We start from the raw sequence: 17,888 nt of genomic DNA, 5'->3' as shown, positions 1-17,888 counted from the left end.
TCTCCGTCCCTTCCCATCTCCTTCCTGCCTCCCATACCTCTCCCTGCCTCCCTACCTCTCCCTGCCTCGCCAACCCCTCTCTGCTTCCCAATATATTCTTGTCTTCCTTGCCCTTCCCTCTCCTTGCCTCACCTACCCTTATCCTTCACTATATCTTCCCTGCCAACATCACCGACTCTACCTCCCCTTCTCCCCTGCCTCTCTCTCTCTCTCTCTCTCTCTCTCTCCCTCTCGTTTTTTTCTCCCTTCTCAGCCAGTCAAACTACCGGTACTCTCATTTTCCCTCATTTTTCCCCTCTGCCGATCTTGCTCTCCCTCACTTTCTCTATCCATTTAATCTCCCTCTCTCTCTCTCCCTCTCTCTCTCTCTCTGTATTCTTAAGACTGCAGCACGGGCACTGATTAAGAGAGGGGAAGAATTTGCTAGTAAAGGAGGCAGTAATTCAAACTTGATGCATTTTTCAATCTGTACTTAATGTGAAAGATCGATAATATAGCTCTGGTAAAATGCTTATGTGAGTACTGGATTGAAATAATTTAAATGTTACAGAGAGGATGTATTAAAAGCGTAAGTGACAATGGGACTATAACTTCCCACTATGATTTTCAGTCTTTAAATCACTTCGTCGTGAGGTGGTGCCACATGTTTGGTAAATGGTGAATGCTTCATCCATCTGTTTCAAAGGAAGGAAAGGTCAGGCCTGAAATCACAGCCAGTTACTCTCTACTGATCGATCTATAGGCAGAGGCCTTAATCCCGTAAGGGGTGGCCACAGACAAATCGCAACCATGTCGCCGTGTCCCCTGACATTTCGCTGTCATCCCCCACACTTACACCACTCCTTCTCATTTACCTCTCTGCTCCATCCCTCCATCTCACCCTTGGTCTCTTCTTCACTCTCCTCCCTCCACCTCACTCACATATACTCTCCTCATTAGTGAGAGGTCTCTCACTCTGCATCCTCTCCATATGGCCAAACGACCTCATTTTATTCTCAAAACGCTTTCTATCGCATCCACATCCATACCACAACTCTCTTTCACGTCTTCATTTGTCTGTCAGTCTTTCCATGTAACTCAACATGCTTCTTTCAAATAACTCATTTCCACTGCTCTCATTCTTTACTTGTGACCTTCCAACAAAGTCCAAGCTTCACCTCCACACGTTAGAGTGGGGATCGTAATGCCGTCATGATGCAATGAAGCAGTTTTTTTTACTTCCATATTCGCTCTATTTCCTATCACTGCTTTCAGTGAACCAGCAACTTTTCTTCCCTGCTGTACCATTTACAACACTGCATCCTCCAAACTTCCATCCTTACTCATCATATTACCCAAGTACTTAAATGCACTCACGTTTTGCATTTCCTCACTATCCAACTTCACTGTGCATTCAGTGACTTAATTTCTCTAGTAGGCCACAACTCTACTCTTCTCTACATTCACAGTTAGATTCCATTTCTTACATTCTCTCTTAAACTCATTCACCAAGCCTTGCAGTTCTCCTTCGTCTTCACTTAACAATACAGTATCATCTGCAAACAGCAGAACAGGAAGTTATCAAACGTTCCCACTCTCATTACGGCCGTTTCCACATCCACTGCCATACCTTGTATCTCTTTCATAACTCCATCCATATAAAAATTGAACACCTATGGAGACATGTTACATCCCTTTTTCAATCCCGCATTCACATCGAAAAATTTATTCAGTTCACCATGCACACGCGCTGCAGCCCTAGCGCCCTCATACACATTCTTCACGGCATTCAACCACATCCCATTTACTCAATATGTTTTCAGTATTCTCCACATTACTTGCCACTCAGTTTTATCATTCGTATTCTCTACATCCATGAAGGAAGCAGACAACTTTTTTCCGCTCTCTAGAAACTTTTCCACAAAACACCTTAGGATGATCTAATATGCACAACTCTTCACCTCTGAAATCTCCCTGTTCTTCTCCAACTAATTCTTCAGTTATTTCTTGATCTTTGCCAGTATCTTATCATATGCGTTTCCTCTTTCACTTAGAAGACAAATGCCCAAATGTGTACCACATACTTTTTTTTTCTTTTTTCCTTTGACAGGGGAATAATTACAGTATATCTTACTTCCAATCATCCCAGACTCTACGTTCCTCCCAAGCCAATGTGCAAATCTTCCATAGCCATTCTGCTACCATCTCTCCCCCGTGCTCCAGCATTTCACCACACACTAGATAAATTCCTGGGGCTGTCTCCATTTTGACCATCTTCATCGGTTCCACTTCTTCCATCCTACCGATCTCTTCCTCCTTCTTCCAGCCATTCCCCACCTATTTATACTAGTGATACATGTATTTTCCGTGTTTAACAGTTCCTTAAAACGTTCTCTCCTTCTGCTCACCTTTTCTCCTCTCTCAAGCAGTAATCTGTCATTTTTATCTTTTGCTCCCCTGCTACTCTCACTTTATTTATAGCCAACGCGTTGTTATGAGAGGTAAAATCATATTATACTTCGAAAACAACTACTTGATTCCTGGCACTGAGTAGACCCTCACGTGGGGTACATCGTTTCTGACAAATTTGCTTAAATTTTGCAATCTAATGTTTCATACTCTTGATTTACCTGCCACTGATATGTTTGTTTAGATTTATTCAAAGCATTTGATGAGGTGTTCCAAAAGAAATTAACTGATGAAGTGCAGGGCCTGGGAAAAGCAAGGAGCAAACACAAGTGGACAAACAACTCATTACTTAGAGGATCAAATAAATACCAGCAATGTTCATGTTCGCCTTGTGGTAATCTAAGGGTATTTATTATCTATATAACTGATATCCACGTATTTTCAACATTAGCTGGTAAATGGAAATGAAATCCTGTTCTGTAATAACTGATATCTGCCTATACAGTGGCAGGTATCATGTAACTATTGTATATTTGGAAGCTTAATCTGATAATAGCAGCATGAGGAATAGGCCAAGGTATAATAAAATTGCAGTACGTTACATCATAGATCTTGAAATTTATGTGAATATAATTCAGCAGCGCAATGAAGCAACAAGTATAGGAAGAGAATGGTAGGCTTAATTAACAAAACTTTTTGACACTAAGGTGAGCAAATTATTTAACTCTGAATAAAGCTTAGAAAACTGATAGCCAACACTCTGCAAAAAGTTAAAAATCAAATAGTTTTTTGTTTTGTGTGTGTGTGTGTGTGTGTGTGTGTGTGTGTGTGTGTGTGTGTGTGTGTGTGTGTGTGTGTGTGTGTGTGTGTGTGTGTGTGTGTGTGTGTGTGTGTGTGTGTGTGTGTGTGTGGTCCAGGAAACCAATTATTATGCTGGCTTGTAACCATGTAACCCAGTGGTTGTCTGTTGGTCTAGCTGGATAAGGTACTCCAACCGGTTACGGTACAGTTACTCACATATTGCAACTCATTTATGATCAACTAGTCACCCTTGCCTTTAATATCAGGACTGGGTAGCTATGTTCCGGGTATCGACGCTCCTGATGGGGCAATATAGACTGAATGAGAGGAAAATGACTAAAAGCCTCGGTGGATCACATCTGGAGTATCCTGTAGCAATTCTGGGATTCTCACCGGAATATATATATATTGTTATATAGCCTATGATTTCATCATCCTTTGTGTAATTTTAACGCACAGTATGCTGCATGTTTGATCACGAGCGTGTTCTGCCTCAGTCCCCCCCTTCTACCGTTATAGTAGAGTATGTCGTCCTTTCTGTTGTTCAGTGCGGGATTGTCAACATTTTGTCCCCATGGCTTCATTTACGCGTCCTTCTTACAAGTTGTATCAAGCTCTCCTGGCCCCTATATAATGAGCTCAGTCTCTGCATCATTGCCACTTAGATCTGCTCCTCATTTTGTTCACATCTCTGTCCTCCCCTGTACAGTTATCCAACCATCTAGCAGCTGTGTAATTTGAGTATAACTGTTATTGCATTTTTTCTTGTACTGTATAGCATAAGGTGTTGATTTGTAGGCCTAGTGAGGTTTTTGTAATTTATGTGGGATTCATTTTGTCAACCAGTTTTAATACTATTTTGTATCTGTAATAATTTATCTTGCATTAACTGAGCATTACCCAGTGTATTTTCATTTTATCAGGGCTGACTTAGATAAATTTACTCTTGCTAATTTCGTGTTAATAGAGGCTATTGCAGTTAACCATATATTTAACCTGTTTTTGCCATTACATTATCCTTATGAGTCCTGAATGTTTTGTTGTTAGTTTGAGCATTAAACTTTAACTTGTAATTTTACCTAACTCTTGTTTTGAACCTGGAACTTTACGGGACAGTAGTGATTTTTAGTATTCTCACTTAAAGTGTACATTATCTTTCTCTGTTCCGTAACATAAATTTGGCGACCTCTTATCAGGATATTCAGGATATTCTCATAAGGATATTGCTTGATATTTTGTGACTGTTACTTATTCATGATGTCTACTATTACTACACTTGATGAAGCCAAAGATTTTTTGTCAAATGTGCAAACAGTGTGTGATGTAGAAAACAGAACAAAGAATGAACTTAAGCTTGTTGCTCAACAATTGGGAATTGCTGTTCGCTTTCATCATTCTAAAGATCAAATTGTTGACATGATTAATGAAAGCTTGTTTAATGTAACTCCTCCAAATGAGCAAACGCAGATTGAATTAGCTAAGTTACAGCTAGCCCTGCAGGAGGCTCGTGTGAAGGAAGCTGAATTTCAAGCACGTGCTAAGGAGGCTGAGTCTCAGGCTAAGGAGGCTTGTGTTAAGGCGGCTGAATTTCAAGCAAATGCTAAGGAGGCGGAGTCTCAGGCTCGTATTCAGGAGGCTGAATTTCAGGCAAATGCTCGTATTCAAGAGGCACAGGTACAGGCTCAGGCACAAATTGAACTTGCTAGGATTCAGGCAGACCATGAGTATCGCATGAAACAAGGTGGAACTGGATCATCTAGCTCTGATGATTTTGATGTGGCTAAAAATGTTAAACTTGTCCCTCCTTTTAATGAATCTGATTTAACCAAGTATTTTCAGTTGTTTGAGAGGGTAGCTACAGGTTTTAATTGGCCCAAAAAGTATTGGCCAGTACTCCTTCAAACTGTTCTCACCGGTAAAGCTCAAGTAACTTATGCATCTTTGCCTCAGGATCAATCTGATAATTATGATGTAGTTATGAGCTTGATTCTTAAGGCCTATGAGCTTGTTCCTGAAGCCTATAGAGTAAAATTTAGGACAACTTGCAAGCAAGATAAGCAATCCCATGTTGAGTATGCAAAAATCAAAGAAGATCTGTTAGAGCAGTGGTTAAATTCTAAGAATGTGGATTCTGATTTTGGTAAATTTAAGCAGATGATTTTGCTGGAGGATTTCAAAAGGTGTGTTTATAAAGATGTAAGCCTATATCTTGATGAGAAAAGAATAGATAATTTGTCTGATGCTGCAGTTTTAGCCGATGAATATGTTCTCACTCACAAGAGATATTCTAGAGAAAAAGGGAAAGCTGAGAGTAAGTACGTTGCCTCTACTCAGAGTACAGGTAACAGGAAAGAGAATAAAGATGATGTTTCTCAGGAAGTAAATACCAGCTTCACCTCTAGATTTCAGAAAAGTAAATGTACTTATTGTAGTAAGCTTGGTCATACTACGGAGAAATGTTTCAGGAGACAGCGTGATGTGAACAAAAAGGAGTCTTTAAATATTCAGTCAATTGGTCTAGTGTCCACTCTTGAGAGTTCCCAGAATTCTTTAACTGAGTTAACTGAACCTGCTTTGAGGGGTAACTTAAATTCTCATGATGGAGCTCCTCTTTTAAGCAGTAACGTGGATGACACTCTCAAGAGTTCATGTGCTAATTTCCTGTCTGATGGTTTTGTCAGTCCTCTGGACAGTAATGACAGGAAATCAGTTCAAATATATCGTGATACAGGTGCTTGCCAATCCCTTATGCTGACCAGTGTTCTAGGCTCTAATGTTAATTCCTCTGATGAAACTGTAATCTTACAAGGCGTAGGGAATAATTACTTCTCTGTCCCTCTGTGCAGAGTGAATTTAGAGTCTGGTTTTGTTAATGGTTCCGTTATGGTTGGGTTGGTTGAGACACTCCCAATGTCAGGTGTAACTTTCTTACTTGGAAATGATATTGGTGGAAGTCAAGTGTGTCCAGCTCCTCAGTTGTCTAGTGAGCCAGTGGCTGTGTCCCAGGATTGTGATGTCCCTGATGTGTTCCCTGCATGTGCTGTCACTAGGGCTAAGTCTAAAGTTACTGGTGATTTAGAGGATAATGATGATGATGATGTTATCCTAGCTGACACTTTTCTTGCTAATTTGGACCACTCACCAGATGAGGCAGTACCCCGTAGTGTTGATAATTTGTCTCGTCAAGAGTTGGTTGAGTTGCAGGTTGCTGACCCTGAGTTGAAAGGTCTAGCTAACTCTGCTTGCAGTGAGGAAGAGTCAGCTGGTGCTTCTACTTGTTATTATGTAAAGTCAGGAGTACTTATGAGGAAGTGGAGACCCCCAACAACATCAGCCGACTGTGAATGGGAGGTTGTACATCAAGTTGTCATCCCTCGTGTTTGTAGGCAGGATATCATTAGAGTGGCTCATGATTCCTGTTTGGCAGGACACCTTGGAGTGAGGAAGACTGTGGCACGCATTTTGAAACACTTCAACTGGCCAGGGATCTTCAGGGATGTTTCCTGGTATTGTAAGTCTTATCACACCTGTCAAGTTGTGGGGAAGTGTAATCAGACCGAAAAGGTTGCACCTCTAGTTCCCATTCCTCCTTTTGAGGCGCCATTCACCCGTGTGTTGGTGGATATTATGGGCCCTCTTCCTAAGACTTCTTCAGGATTTTCTTATGTGTTGACCCTGATTGATATGGCTACTCGTTATCCTGAAGCCATTCAACTTAGAAATATCTCAGCAAAGAACGTGGTTAAGGAAATGCTAGGGTTCTTCGCAAAGTTTGGTCTGCCCAAGGAGGTACAGTCGACCGGGGAAGTAATTTCATGTCGAATGTTTTCAAGCAGTCTCTGAAAGAGTTGGGCATCACCCAGATCACGTCTTCAGCTTACCATCCCCAGACCCAAGGAGCGTTGGAGAGATACCATCAAACACTCAAATCGATGCTCAAGAAATACTGTTTGGAACATCAGAAAGACTGGGATAAAGGTCTTCCATTCCTTGTGTTTGCCGCAAGAGAATCTCCAAATGAATCACTGGGCTTCTCACCTTTTGAACTACTGTTTGGCCATGAAGTAAGAGGACCCCTTAAGCTACTCAAGGAATGCTGGCTGTCGGAGGAAGATGACGTCAACCTGCTGGAGTATGTGATGAAGTTCAAAGAACGGCTGTCCACTGCTTTACAGCTGGCAAGAGAGAATTTAGGAGCTGCTCAGGAGAAGATGAAGACTTGATATGATAAGAAGTCCAGGTTACGCCACTTTCAGCCAGGAGATCAGGTTTTGATTCTGCTACCAGTTCATGGGCAACCTCTTCAAGCCAAGTTTAGTGGTCCTTACTTCGTGGAGAAGAAACTCAGTGATGTCAACTATGTCATCGCCACACCAGATCGTAGAAAGAACAAGCAACTTTGTCACATCAACATGCTAAAGTTATATCACAGGCGGGACGAAAATAATCCAGTCTGCACTGTAGCTGTTCCACCCGAGTCTGCAAGTGAAGCTCTCCCATGCAGTATGAGTCTGAGTGATAGTTTGGGGAAGAATCCTGATATCATGAATGATCTCCAGACTAAGCTTTCTCATCTACCTCCCGAGGAAAGGCAGGAGTTTTCGGCATTACTGCAGGAGTACCCGCAAGTGTTCCGTGCCACTCCAGGAAGAACCACTGTGTTGATGCATGATGTCGATGTTGGAGACACAAAGCCAATTAAACTGCCTCCTTACCGTGTGAACCCAGTGAAAGTTCCTCTCATCCAGAAGGAGCTTGGCTACCTGTTGGACCACAAGATGATTGAGCCCTGTCAGAGCGAGTGGAGTTCTCCTGTCACTCTAGTCCCTAAGCCAGGTGGGTCACAGCGGCTTTGCATTGACTACAGACGTGTTAATCAGATAACCAAAACAGACACTTACCCTCTCCCTCGTGTGGAAGATTGCATAGACAAGATCGGAAAGGCTAGGTACATAAGTAAGTTTGATTTGTTAAAGGGATACTGGCAAGTACCTATAACTGAACGTGCTAGGGAGATCTCATGTTTTGTAACACTAGGAAAGACTTTTGCATGTTCTGTAATGCCATATCCAGATTGTTTTAGAGTAATAGGAAATTTCCTTTGTAAATTTCTTTTTTCTTTGTGGGGAGGTGTTACATAGCCTATGATTTCATCATCCTTTGTGTAATTTTAACGCACAGTATGCTGCATGTTTGATCACGAGCGTGTTCTGCCTCAGTCCCCCCCCTTCTACCGTTATAGTAGAGTATGTCGTCCTTTCTGTTGTTCAGTGCGGGATTGTCAACTTTTTGTCCCCATGGCTTCATTTGCGCGTCCTTCTTACAAGTTGTATCAAGCTCTGCTGGCCCCTATATAATGAGCTCAGTCTCTGCATCATAGCCACTTAGATCTGCTCCTCATTTTGTTCACATCTCTGTCCTCCCCTGTACAGTTATCCAACCATCTAGCAGCTGTGTAATTTGAGTATAACTGTTATTGCATTTTTTCTTGTACTGTATAGCATAAGGTGTTGATTTGTAGGCCTAGTGAGGTTTTTGTAATTTATGTGGGATTCATTTTGTCAACCAGTTTTAATACTATTTTGTATCTGTAATAATTTATCTTGCATTAACTGAGCATTACCCAGTGTATTTTCATTTTATCAGGGCTGACTTAGATAAATTTACTCTTGCTAATTTCGTGTTAATAGAGGCTATTGCAGTTAACCATATATTTAACCTGTTTTTTGCCATTACATTATCCTTATGAGTCCTGAATGTTTTGTTGTTAGTTTGAGCATTAAACTTTAACTTGTAATTTTACCTAACTTTTTTGTTTTGAACCTGGAACTTTACGGGACAGTAGTGATTTTTAGTATTCTCACTTAAAGTGTACATTATCTTTCTCTGTTCCGTAACAATATATATATATATATATAAAAACTGTATATATATATATATATATATATATATATATATATATATATATATAAGTGTTTCTAAAAGGGTCACCTATTTATTTTCTTTAGAGGCTAAGTGGTGGGATGAACACACGAGGAAACTGCACCTGTACTTCCTTTAAAAGCGATTGCTGAAAGGTAATTTCGTCGATTGTTTAAAAATATGAATAACTCATTAATGTTGAATAGAGAAGCTCATCACCTTTCCATGGGGGGAGATTGCCTGAAGCTAACAGGCTGTCAAGTTAACTTAGACAGCAGTAAGTATTCTTTATTAACGACATGACGGAACTGAGGATTATGCTACCATGTTTTGTTGCTAGATCTACTACCAATATATTTAAAAGCAGTTTAATCACTTATCAACTACTAGTATTATGTGATACCATGTTCAGATAAGAATGTAATTATTGTCAAGGTAAAGCAAGATCAGCCAATGAAACTACTGTATGTAAACCGTGTATTGCCACCTTTAAAAAACTGAAATAATGATTAGGTCAACTTAAAAAGGAGCATGGTAATTCAAATAAGGTTGTCTACGTCATAAAGTTAGTTGATTGTAAAGTATTGTCACATTAGGCTACTTGTTTTAATCCTTCCTATGAAACTTTCTTCAGATATGTTCACTCTATATAGAGTTGTTTCTCCATCAGTCATTGTGAGAGATTGGAAGGTGGAAGACTGCCACTTTACTATCCTATTACGTTATTTTGCATCCGTGATTAGACCGGGATGCTCTATTAACTCCTTCATCACAAGGAAGTCAGTATTGTTATTTCTGCAGTTACCAAAGGACATAATTATGCTTAGGAATGCCCACTCACAGAGAAAAGGGCTAATGAAGGTTCGCTTTAATCTTCAGTTTGCAATGTCTTAAGCTACAAAAATTATGCGGTACTAGCAAGAAGAAGGACGAACTGTCTCTTTGGGATCCTTTTTTCTCTATGGTCTGAAGCTCCATGTAACTCTCTCTCTCTCTCTCTCTCTCTCTCTCTCTGACACTTGTACTGTCCCTACCTCTCTCACATTTCACCCTAAAGTCCGATAATCCTCCCTATTCCCTCTCACATCCTGTTCATCGTCATCATCATCATCATCTCTGTCTCTGTCTCTGTCTCTGTCTCTGTCTCTTTCTCTGTCTCTGTCTCTTTCTCTGTCTCTGTCTCTGTCTCTCTCTCTCTCTCTCTCTCTCTGTTGCTTAAGTCATATATTTTCCTCCTCTCATTCTATAACACCCTTTCTCACTTTCCCTAACACTGTAACTTTATTCTCGCTCTCTCACACTCTTTCTCTTACACTTTCCCCTTCTCTCCTCTACCTCACTCTGTCCTCCCCTCCCCCACATATATGCTCCCTTCCTCCCCCTTCTCCTCTCATACGCATTCCTTCCCTTCTCTCTCTCTCTCCCTCCGCCCGCTGTTTCCTTCGTTCCTCCCTTGATCTTTCTATTTGCTCTCCTTTTCCTCCTCATTTCTCACACTTTCATACCCTCCTCATTTTTTCATTCTGCCTCCTCTCCCTCTCTTATCTTTAGCTTTTCATCGATCCCTCCATTCTCAGTCCCCCTCTCTCTTTTCTCTGTCTCCCTCAATCTCTCTCTCCTTTATCCCTTTTCCCTTTTCCCTATTCTTCTGCTTCCCTGTCCATCATTTGTTCACTTCCCCCAACCTCAGACTTACCTCTTCTCTTCCCTCAGTTCCCTTCTCTCTCTTGTTTTTTCCCTCTACTTTCGTTGTCTCCTTCTCACCCCATCAGTATTTTCCTCCCTGTTCCTCAGTTCTTTATTTCTCTCTCCCACTCTCTGCTTTCCTCCTCTCTCACGTTCTTTCCCATTCAATTCTTCCCTCTTCTCCCTCGCTCTCTCCTTGCCTATCTTCTGTCACTTAATTTTAATTTCAACCCCACCTCCTTCCAGCCACCTATCCCTCTCACTCCCGTCCCCACCCTCACCCTATTATTCATCATAGACCTCCTCGTCTTCCTTGATCTATCCTTCAATCTGTCAGTCTTACAGTCCATTAGTCAGTGTCCCTTCATATATAACCAAATAAAAAGTATGGAAAGGATGAGAGATAAAATATACTGTAAGGTACGAAAAGGATGAGAGATGAGATATAAGACTTCACTAATTTACAGTAAGACCCCCCGACATGTCATAAAAAAAACATCCCGACTAATGCTCTTGCATGTATTTAATATGGAAGATGTGTGTAAGCTCTGAAGTAGTGACATGTGCAGTATATTGCACGTAGTTAGGCCTTAGGGGAAGAACTGTTAAACCTATGCCCAGAGTGGAACGCATAAAAAAAGATATATAAGGATACATAGACAGACAGAAAGACAGACAGGCAAACAGACAGACACGGGTAAACAGACAAATTAACGGAAAGATGGACAGTCCAATGCGTACACAGAAAAACGGCTAAATACCAAAGCATCATATGCAAAAGTCAACTTGCAAGGGAGAGGTAAGAGAGAGATTTCTAAGGTTAGTGAAATCATACCAACTAGAATCTTTTTAACACAGTGACAATATACATTACTGTTGCTAACCCCTTGAGGAATTCACATAGGTTAGACGAGAGGTACTTATGGTGTAGCAGTTAGGAACACTTTATGAACCTCCTTGCCTCATTCTTCGTGGTTTTGTCTACGGGCACACTCGCTGCTGAATAAGTGAAGTTAATGTTCTAGTGCGGTCCTGAAATATTAAAATGATTAGGCCTGTTTGTGTGTGTGTGTGTGTGTGTGTGTGTGTGTGTGTGTGTGTGTGTGTGTGTGACAGCTGTGGTTTGAGTGTGGCAAAGAATGTGGAAAGGATTTGGTTTGGATATAGTTAGGGTGGAGTGGGTGTGGTAAATGTGTGCTGCAAGTGTGGCAGAGAGTGGTGTGGGTGTGATAAATGTGTGGTGTACATTACGTGTGGCCAGGTGTGGTTTGGCTGTGGTCAATGGGTGGTGTACAGTAAGTGTGGCCAGGTACGTTGTGGATGTGACGGAGAGTTTGATGTGGGTGTGGCAGAGCTTGGTGTGGGTGGGATTGATGTATGGTGTATGTTTGGCAAGCTGTGATGTGGGTGTGGCTGGGGATGTGACGTGGAGACGATCGGGAGTGTGCTGAAGTTGTGGCAGGAGATGTGATATGAACATAAGGTGTTATATGTAGTGTGGGTGTGGCAGGGGATGTGATATGAGTGTGACATAAGGTGTGGCAAATGAAGTGTATGGAGCGTGGTGTAGGTGTAGCAAATGTGATGTGGGTGTGATAAGTCATGCTTGGGTGTGGCAGGGGGTGTGGCTAGAGTGGAATGCCATATATAAACCCAAACTCTGTACAAATCTTGATAAAAAGGTGCCATTATTCACCAAATCGGGGTAGTGGTTTCGTCGGCAGGGAGGCACTCATAGGAAGACGATGTTTCGCTTATCATGTTAATATATGCATCTTCATAGGCTTTCATCTCTATCTAAGTGTCTGCCTGTCTTTCTGTTAATATGTCTACCTGTCTGTCTATCTGTCTGTCTATCTATCTATCTTTCTACCAAGCTATGTTTATTTATTTTTGTATCCAATTACGAACATAACTGTTACATAGCATACATTTTTATCGCCTTCACTCTCTCTCTCTCTCTCTCTCTCTCCTTATTACCTCGGTGCCGCCCCCTCCTATTACGTGCGTGGCTTTGTACTTGATAATCCGAGAGAGAGCGAACATAAAAGACTGACTATAGCGCTAATACCTCGCTTAACACACAGGTGCGGCTGGGCTTCTGTGTGTGTTGCCTTGTGTTGCATGTTGTGTAGTGTTGCTGGATGGATGGTGTGAGAGCTGAGGTGTATTATGACGTGTGTATAATATAGCTGTGTGTTGTAGGCTGTAGATTATGATGGTGAATGGATACTCTGAAAATTATGGAGCTTTATAATTAGTGTATTTGATTGTGTGTTGTAGACTGGAAATTATATGCTGAGGGAATTTGTCTATTACAGTAAGTGGATTAGGTTGTATGTAGTGACCTAAGGTGTACTATGATATGTAGAAAAGGTTATGTGTTTAGGTTGGAAATTGTGATATTGGTTGGATATTATTTCAATTGAGATGTACCATGATACGTACTGTAGAACTGATTATGTGTTTAGGTTGGAAATTATGATGTTGGTTGGATATTAAGTCAAATGAGATGTACTGTAATATGTAGGACCGATTACGTGTTTAGGCTGAAAATTGTGATGCTGGTTTGGTATTAAGTGAATTACGGTGTTTGATGGTATGTAGATTTGGTTGCATTTGTTTCGTAGATATTGCCTGTTGTGAAGTTTGTTTTAGTTTGCAAGTTGCGTAGTGCTTCGGACTGAATGTTGTTTGAATTGTGATGCATTATTTGTGTATTCGGTTGTGTTTATGATTGAGTGTTGCGTGCACTGTAAGGTACTGGGTTGTGCTGATGGCTAAATACTTTGTGCATTGTGATATGTAGACACAGTATGGCTGAATGTGTTTATGTACTGTGGTATGTGGATTGGGTTGTGTTGATGGATGAATATTGAAGGTAAAATGATGTGTGAGTGTGGCCTTGTGTTATATGTTGTATTGTGCTACTGGCTGAATGCTGTGACAAGTGAGGTGTATTATAATGTGTGAATTGTGCTCTGTGTAGCTAGATGGATGTTGTTACTCTAGGTGGATGTTGTTGCTGGTTGGATGTTGTGTTGCTGATTGGATGTTGTGTTGTTGGATGGATGTTGTATGTTATGGTTGGATGCTGTGTTGATGGATTGATGTTGTCCTGTTGGATGGACGCTGTGTTGTTGGTTGGATGTTGTGTTGTTGGTTGGATGTTGTGTTGTTGGTTGGATGTTGTGTTGTTGGTTGGATGTTGTGTTGTTGGTTGGATGTTGTGTTGTTGGTTGGATGTTGTGTTGTTGATTGGATGTTGTGTTGTTTTTCGATGCTGTGTTGTTGGTTGGATGTTGTTGGATGGATGCTGTGTTGTTGGTTGGGTGTTGTGTTGTTGGCTGGATGTTGTAATGTTGGTTGGATGCTGTAATGTTGGTTGGATGAGGTAATGTTGGTTGCATGCTGTTTTACTGGTTGGATGCTATGTTGCTGGCTGGATGTTGTGATGTTGGTCGGATGTTGTATTGTTGGTTGGATGTGTTGTTGGTTGGATGTTGTGTTGTTGGTTGGATGTTGTGTTGTTGATTAGATGTTATGTTGTTGGCTGGATGCTGTGATACTGGTTGGATGTTGTGTTGTTGGCTGGATGTTGTGTTGTTGGTCGGATGTTGTGTTGTTGGTCGGATGTTGTGTTGTTGGTTGGATGTTGTGTTGTTGGTTGGATGTTGTGTTCTTGATTGGAAGTTGTGACGTTTGTTGGATGGTGTGTGTTATGGCTGGATGATGTGTAGGTGGATAGATATCATCTTGTTGGCTGGATGTTGTGTTGATGGTTGGATATTGTGTTGTTGGCTGGATGTTGTGTTGATGGTTGGATATTGTGTTGTTGGTTGGATGTTGTGTTGTTGGATGGATGCTGTGTTGTTGGTTGGATGTTGTGTTGTTGGCTGGATATTTTAATGTTGGTTGGATGCTGTTTTGTTGGTTGGATGTTGTGTGTTATGGCTGGATGCTGTGTTGATGGATGGATGTTATCTTGTTGGCTGGATGTTGTGTTGTTGGTTGGATCTTGTGTTGTTGGTTGGATCTTGTGTTGTTGGTTGGATCTTGTGTTGTTGGTTGGATCTTGTGTTGTTGGTTGGATCTTGTGTTGGTAGTTGGGTGTTGTGTTGCTGATCGGATATTGTGTTGGTGGTTGGATGTTGTGTTGTTGATTGGATGTTGTGGTGCTGGCTGGAAGTTGTGTTGATGATTGAATGTTGTGCTGCTGGATGGATATTGTGTTGTTGGATGTTGTGTTCTTGGCTAGATAATGTATCGTTGGCAGGATATTATGTTGTTGGATGTTGCGTTGTTGGTTGATTGCTGTGCAGCTGGATGGATATTGTGTTTTTGGTTGGATGTTGTGTTTTTGGTTGGATGTTGTGTTGTTGGCTGGATGTTGGGGTACTGTTTGGATATTATACTTTGCTGTATGTTATGCGTTCGAAGTATAGTGTTATATTTTTTTAGGCTACGGACTGCGTCATGCTACTTTCTTGATGTTAAATAACGATGTAGTCTTGTGTTACGCGTTGATGCCCTGCTTTGATGTGTTTTAATTAATGTTTTATCAAGTACCTGGCTAATGATGAAACAAGCTTGTCGACAGTTTTATTCTTTAAGCCTCTGAAATTATCTTGAATTATTAATGAGTCTAAGTTTCCAGTTCCTAGTTCCTACCCAACCCGTTGATATTAGTGGGATATTGGGATAGGATATTGACGACAACGACGACGAAGACGACAACATTGACGACGATGATGACAGTGGTGATTGTGGTAGTGGTGGTGATGATAAGGTAAAGGGAATATATATTTAGATAAGTCCCGGTGTTTCGAAGCGCTTGCATATTTATTTTTGTATGTCAAGTTTCTGTGTAGTCTCTCCATATTTCAGCTTGAATAAATTCCTTTTGGTGTTTAGTCAGCATTTAGTTGCATGGCGTCATTTCTGTCCTTTTAATTTTGTCTCTGTATTCAATTATTTATATATTTAATGCTACTGCCAGACGAATATAGTCCGTTTAAGAGGAGACATCGCTGAGAAGTAGTCGGTCAAACATTTTTAATCCGATTTCTACCATGCTAGATGGAAATGTTGAGGGCAATGCAAGAAAGAAGAGAAGCGACTTTGAGAATAATCAGTCAAAGGTCAATGCCGCATGGCAAAGTCAGGGTTTCACCAGTGTGTGGCTGTGTAAGCAAAATAGCTAGAGCAGTTTTTATCTTATTTGGACCAAACTTGGTGGGATGGATGAGGGTTCACCAAGTGGCTGACACATTGTTTTTTAGAACATTAGATCAACAGTTGGTAAAGATCACAGTTTGAGGTGTCAGTTCGATCCGTGTGTTTTGTAATGCAGTGGTATTTACTTGATGCTTGGGCAATTTCTAATGTTTACCTGCACTAGTTTTCTCTTTTCGCCACATTTTTGGGTCAAGCAGCCACCTTTTGTTGTCATTCTGTTTGTATTCGTGTCTGTTTGCAAGGTCATACAGTCACATCTTGCTATGTGTGTTTTTTGTTTGTTGGTCATACAGTCATAGCTTTTTATATGTGTGATTGTCCTTATGTCTATTCGCTAGGGCATACAATCAAACTTCGATGTTCATGCCTACCTTTCAGTCAGTCTCTTGTTGGGTTAAGCAGCCACATCTTATATACTATCTGCGTAGTCGACGTCTCTGTGTGTTAATCTGTTCAAACATGCAGTCTACTCCCAATACCCATGTCTGTTTGTTTCAGTTACTGTGTTATGCAGTCACATATGGCTATCTATTTGCCTGCTTCTGTTCCTGTCTTTTGCTCGGTAATGCTGTCACGTCTTGCTGTCTGTTTGCCTCTCTTCTTGTCGTTTGTCATTGAGGTGGGACTTTAATTTACATCTCGCTATCCATGTGTTTTCCTGTTTTCGTATTTGCCTATCGGCTTAACCATGCATTCATACCTAGCTAGGTATGTTTGTTTTATCGTCGTGTGGGTCTGTCTCTCTGTTAGGTCATGCAATCGCATCTGTTCACTGACCGATAGGCGGCTAATACTTTCATCCGTGCCCTTAATTCCCACTCTCATCCCCCAGTTAACTCTTTTTTTTTTTTCCTCGCTTGGTTGTAACAAAGTATATCGTTTACTGTTTTCCTCTACAGCTTTATCTTTTGTACTTGCTATCAGCTTTTCCACGCCATTATAGATATAGATAGATAGATAGATATTGCTACTGAAGACTGAAAGGTGAGAAATTATAAGGATGAATGCATTACACAGTGAAGAAAATTACTTTATTAGTAAATTAAGAGAGAATACTGAAAAAGACGACGATGAACAAAGAGGAAAAATGGGACATTTTCTGATTTGGAGAGGCTAGACTGGGATTTATGGCAAAATTTAAGACGTGAATGGAAGGTAAAGAGAAACGTGTGTGTGTGTGTGTGTGTGTGTGTGTGTGTGTGTGTGTGTGTGTGCTTATTCGTAAAGTGAAGAAGAAACAGAAATAGACGGGGAGAAGAAGGAAGAACTGGGTTGCTGGTGATTTGAAAACAAGAGAGTGGGGATTTTAAGACATGACAAAAAAGGTCAATTATCAACAAAGGAAAAGACGTCCCTTATGAAATTAGAATAACAGGTAAGAAAAAAAGACACAGTGAAGAAGAAGACTGAAGAGCTGCAGTGTTGGTGATGTAGAGTTCGAATCTCAAACATATTTACGATCAATGTCCTTTCTTAACGTGGGTATGTTTTTACAGGAATAACTAGACGAGGGAAGATTCTGCACTCTTTTCCATGGCCATCTTGTAGAAAGCAGTTATAACCTGTAGTAATTTTCGTCTTATAACTGAGATTTAATTATGAAGCTCGAACAAGAGTCAGAGCAAGATTCGACAGCCTCCTTGTCCTTCCTGCACATCAGATCCTGAATTAAGACACACACACACACACACACACACACACACACACACACACACACACACACACAGTAAGTCCTGGAAAAGAACGACTGAGAATCTGATAACTAAGAGGAATAGCTACATAATAGGGAAAGGGTAGTGGGTTTCAGAAAGGGGTTTTGGAAGAAACAGCTATGGCGGGCGACGAAGAAGAAA

General features: G+C 40.9%; 1 protein-coding gene across 1 annotated transcript in view; it reads left to right on the top strand.

Moving 5' to 3' along the window:
• The window catches only part of LOC145408296 (uncharacterized), a 396,553-nt gene that overhangs the window by 198,185 nt on the left and 180,480 nt on the right, over positions 1-17,888 (top strand). The gene's annotated exons all lie outside the window — the stretch shown is intronic.

Source organism: Coenobita brevimanus, chromosome 76, assembly GCF_032717465.1.
Source record: "Coenobita brevimanus isolate Jiangsu-jjx chromosome 76, ASM3271746v2, whole genome shotgun sequence".
Classification (NCBI taxonomy): Eukaryota; Metazoa; Arthropoda; class Malacostraca; order Decapoda; family Coenobitidae; genus Coenobita; species Coenobita brevimanus.
Note: the sequence above shows the minus strand (reverse complement) of the source record. Positions and strands in the feature narration are given on the sequence as shown.